The sequence below is a fragment of the Amblyomma americanum genome, chromosome 1, assembly GCF_052857255.1.
Source record: "Amblyomma americanum isolate KBUSLIRL-KWMA chromosome 1, ASM5285725v1, whole genome shotgun sequence".
NCBI classification, from domain to species: domain Eukaryota; kingdom Metazoa; phylum Arthropoda; class Arachnida; order Ixodida; family Ixodidae; genus Amblyomma; species Amblyomma americanum.
In genome coordinates, this window is record NC_135497.1 from 397,242,321 (window position 1) to 397,247,348 (window position 5,028).

General features: G+C 44.5%; 1 non-coding gene across 1 annotated transcript; it reads left to right on the forward strand.

The window, feature by feature from the left end:
• Positions 1-563: 563 nt before the first annotated feature.
• Positions 564-637, forward strand: TRNAS-CGA (transfer RNA serine (anticodon CGA)). Its single transcript has one exon. It is a non-coding gene; the product is annotated as a tRNA-Ser (tRNA).
• Positions 638-5,028: the final 4,391 nt, after the last annotated feature.

A 5,028-nucleotide genomic window follows, 5' to 3' on the forward strand; every position in this document is an offset into this window, starting at 1 on the left:
TTTAAGCTGCACACCGGAACCTTACCGGTTAAAAAATTTTTAGAGGGAAAGGAATTATTTTTACCCTGGGGTTCTCACTGTTTAATTTGCAGAAAGCCTGAAACAATAGACCATGTATTTTTACACTGTTGGGAAGGGGCTTATTTTTGGGATGTATTACAGCGAACCTTAAAGAAAGAATTTCCACTAGACCCGTATGGCATCCGTTACTTATGTGTTGAAAATGAGGATGGGGTGCCTTATGATTTAATAATGCTGACAGGCCTCCACTGTATATGGCGCTCGAGAATGGCAGGCTTTCACTGTGACAGAGACGCACGACCTGCCCGAATCTACTTTCGAGAAAGTATGGACATGTTTCTGGCCATTCAGAAGGCAGCAGCGGAGCCTCCGGAGTGGCTCTCAAGACTAGAGCCACTCTGTACACTGCGTGAATTTTAAGTTGACGAAGCCAGACTCTTGCTGGCCGACTTCGAGTCGGGTGTACATAGCGTTTGTCTTTTGTTGATTGTTTGTTATGTGCAATTTTCTGAGTCAAAGCCAGGCAATAAAGAAAAAAAAAAGTCGCCGTAGCTCAGTTGGTAAGAGCACCGGACGCGATATTCGGAGGTCGTGGGTTCGAATCCCACCGGCGGCATGGTTCTTTTTTCTTCTGCTTTATAGGTAATTTTCTTTAAGCGATTTATTAATCTAAGTATTATTATCCCACTGATAAGCATAACACATTAATAAAAAAAAAATTAACGTTCCCCTGTGCACCTTGGTTTCGGTGACTGTTGGCTCCCTTCATAAATTTGTCAAACGGGCCCCTCATTTCCTTTAACTTGTCTGCTAATAGGTTAACGAGGGTCTCGGTTCTGGCAGTCTTGATGCCACAGGTAGCATAAGAGGGCTCTCGCACAGTTTCCGCCCTCACCGTCAGATGACGTCCTACGTCACGCTCGCGGTGTTACAGGACGTGCGACGTCCGCCGCTATGGTCGAGGGTGGCGCTGGTGAACACTCTCAAGGCTCGCTTACACCATTAAACATAAATACCCACGAGAGCAGCAGATTGGACAGCCGTCGCCGTAGCTCAGTTGGTAAGAGCACCGGACGCGATATTCGGAGGTCGTGGGTTCGGATCCCACCGGCGGCATGGTTGTTTTTTCTTCTGCTTTATAAGTAATTTTCTTTAAGCGATTTATTAATCTAAGTATTATTATCCCACTGATAAGCATAACACATTAATAAAAAAAAATTAACGTTCCCCTATGCACCTTGGTTTCGGTGACTGTTGGCTCCCTTCATAAACTTGTCAAACGGGCCCCTCATTTCCTTTAACTTGTCTGCTAATAGCTTAACGAGGGTCTCGGTTCTGGCAGTCTTGATGCCACAGGTAGCATAAGAGGGCTCTCGCACAGTTTCCGTCCTCACCGTCAGATGACGTCCTACGTCACGCTCGCGGTGTTACAGGACGTGCTACGTCCGCCGCTATGGTCGAGGGTGGCGCTGGTCAACACTCTCAAGGCTCGCTTACACCCAGTAAACATAAATACCCACGAGAGCAGCAGATTGGACAGCCGTCGCCGTAGCTCAGTCGGTAAGAGCACCGGACGCGATATTCGGAGGTCGTGGGTTCGGATCCCACCGGCGGCATGGTTCTTTTTTCTTCTGCTTTATAAGTAATTTTCTTTAAGCGATTTATTAATCTAAGTATTATTATCCCACTGATAAGCATAACACATTAATAAAAAAAAATTAACGTTCCCCTATGCACCTTGGTTTCGGTGACTGTTGGCTCCCTTCATAAATTTGTCAAACGGGCCCCTCATTTCCTTTAACTTGTCTGCTAATAGCTTAACGAGGGTCTCGGTTCTGGCAGTCTTGATGCCACAGGTAGCATAAGAGGGCTCTCGCACAGTTTCCGCCCTCACCGTCAGATGACGTCCTACGTCACGCTCGCGGTGTTACAGGACGTGCTACGTCCGCCGCTATGGTCGAGGGTGGCGCTGGTGAACACTCTCAAGGCTCGGTTACACCCAGTAAACATAAATACCCACGAGAGCAGCAGATTGGACAGCCGTCGCCGTAGCTCAGTTGGTAAGAGCACCGGACGCGGATGGTTGTTTTTTCTTCTGCTTTATAAGTAATTTTCTTTAACCGATTTAATAATCTAATTATTATTATCCCACTGATAAGCATAACACATTAATAAATAAAAAAATTAACGTTCCCCTATGCACCTTGGTTTCGGTGACTGTTGGCTGCCTTCATAAATTTGTCAAACGGGCCCCTCATTTCCTTTAACTTGTCTGCTAATATATATATATATATATATATATATATATATATATATATATATATATATATATATATATACCGCGAGGCGGTACTTCATCTTCCTCTACCCCAGCGGAGCACATCTGGTGGAGCGAGCGGCGACGGCAGCGGCGTCGTCTACAGCGCCATCTGTTGGAGCACGGCTGCGGCGTTGCTAGGCAAAGGCGGCTCAAGCTCGTTCGTCGGCCACGGCATGTGGCATACGGGATACGGCTGAACTGCGCGCCGAGCCGAAATGGCCTGCTGGCTGGCGTAGTAAAGTTTCCTCTTTAAAATTCGCCCTTGTGGCCGAAGTAGTCCGACAAAATATTTGTGTTTTTCGTCTTCTAGGCCGCCTCTTTCGATGTTGTGAGTTTGCCTGTGCTAACGCTAATGCTTAAATGGCAACCCTCCAGAGAAGATTGAGAAATCGGAGGTGGCGGAGGTCATTCTAGATCGCCTACATCTGCGCGTACCGTGATTACGCTAACGTGAAAGGTAATACTCGCCATCAGTCCACGTGCTGCGTAGCCTTTTTTTGTTTGTGTATCCACCAAAGCTTTAGGATAACATAAACACGTTCTCGTGCGAAGTCCTCGGGAGGTCTCGCTTACGCAGGCATTCTGCACAGAAGCTTGGAAACAGGTCATCACCTGCGACTTCAACGACATACGTAAAAGCATGTGTACATGCCGACAAAAGCTTAGAGGAGCAGAAGTCGATAGTGTTCATCGCTGGCCTTCGGGCATAGTCTTGTTTTCATTTCCTGAAACTTCAAATAATTTTAGTATTGAAAAAAAGAATTAATTTCTTTCACCGATTTTCCTTGCCAATCCCTTTGTGCAGCAACTGGTTTCGTATGCACTTGATTTTTGTTGACCATGAAAGCAAACAGTTTATGCACCTTATTTGTCTGCCAAGGGTTTCTTCACCTGTAATCTGTTTTTTTATGAAATTTTTACAAACCCTAGTGCCCTTTCATTTATAGAGGTAACAGTTTTTTGTGTCTTGATTGTATTTCCTTTGTTTTCAAGAGTCTAGCTGAAGAGGCATGTCATCCATGGCAAAACCAGTTCGCTGGAGGTGCCCAGGCACCAAGCTAAAGAGCTCGTGCAGCAGACTGGAAGACCTGCTCAGGCATTTCTTGGTGAAATATATAACGCTCAGAACGTGGCAAGTGACAAATCGATGCTATGACATGGAACATTCTCTAAAATGCCCCAGATATCAAAAGTTCGACTTCACTGCAAATATTTATACATCTGTTGTCTTCGAAAATACTCTTAGAGCAAAATTCCCATCATACATTTATCCATTCATTACTCAAATCCTGAGAAGCAAACCTATCTGCTCACTAGCCATGGTTGCTTTAATCACTGAAGATAGCAATGTGTCTGTTTCGTAGAAAATTGCCAAGAAATAAGAGAAAAGGTCTTGAGACATGCAAGGCACGTATCATTTCACACCAGTTAAATTCCGTAGGGTGCTCTCCTGATGGAATTTCCGTTCCTCATGTAAGTGCTATAGGGGAGCGAATGATGTTTAGGAGACCGCGTGCCCAATGAAGCCACAAAATTTCTTAAGACATTATGAAGCACGACTTGAACAGCCGGCAGGGAATGCGGCTCGGCTTAACACAATATAAGAGAGGCCATTTCTATTAACAGTTACGATTATTCTTGCCGTATCATTCTTCATTATCAGGCCGCTGCATTCCGGGTTTTGAAAGACTGGACTTATGAAATGCGCATGACTTAAGTCATGTCACAGTTTCTTCAGAAACTATGTTGTTGTGCATTCCTAGTAGACACTTTTTCACACAGGTATTTCATAAACTCTTAAATCGTCACTCAGCATCCTGCAGCTTAGTATATTGTGCGTGTTCGTAAATACTACATAAATTAGCCCTAATGGCAAGGATCGTAAATTGGGGCTAGTCTTCAACATAAGGGTTAAATATATATACAGCATGCAGTGAAACGCCTCCAGAATGAATGATTGTTTATCAGTTAAAGATTTTCTAAAACCTCATCCAAGCCACCCATTGTATCTTGTAGGCCTCGGTTTGGTTTTATTACTTCAAAATGACTTATGCTCCCATGAAGGTATGATATGGCATTGTGAATGTCCATATCACTTTAGTGCGACCCACATTTCGTATCTCAGATTATTTGATTATTGCTTTCAAACGGGTTGTTCTTTGTACTCTATAGTCCTGCAAGGGTTCACAGGAAAAATGTTTTTGTGTAGGTGATCTGTAAATTATTCCCGTGAGGTTTCACTGCACGGGGTGTTCAGCAGTGTTGTGTTGATACGATAGATGGGAAAATGCCCTCATATTTAAATTTCCTCCGCCACTGCCACTTTTGAATCCATGGCCCTCCCTCAATCTCGCTCTCATTTTGAAAAATTGTCCAGTCCTCTCTCATTCTCACTCCCTGAACTTTGCTCCCCCTTCCTCACCGTCACATTGTCCACCCTCTCTTGCTGTCACTGATAGCTGTTTTAAAAGTTGATTTGTTTTTCCTAGTCGGCCACTTCTGGTGATATTACTTAGTAATACACGTATAAGGCGATCCTTCAAGGCACTGCTCGACCAGAAGCTAGATGCTAATACTGGTTTGTGTGCGTGTGTCTGTGTGTGTGCGTGTGTCTGTGTGTATACGTGTGTGTATTATTTGAGGGACATTCGTGGCAGTGACGAGGGGACGTGATCACAGCTCTGCTT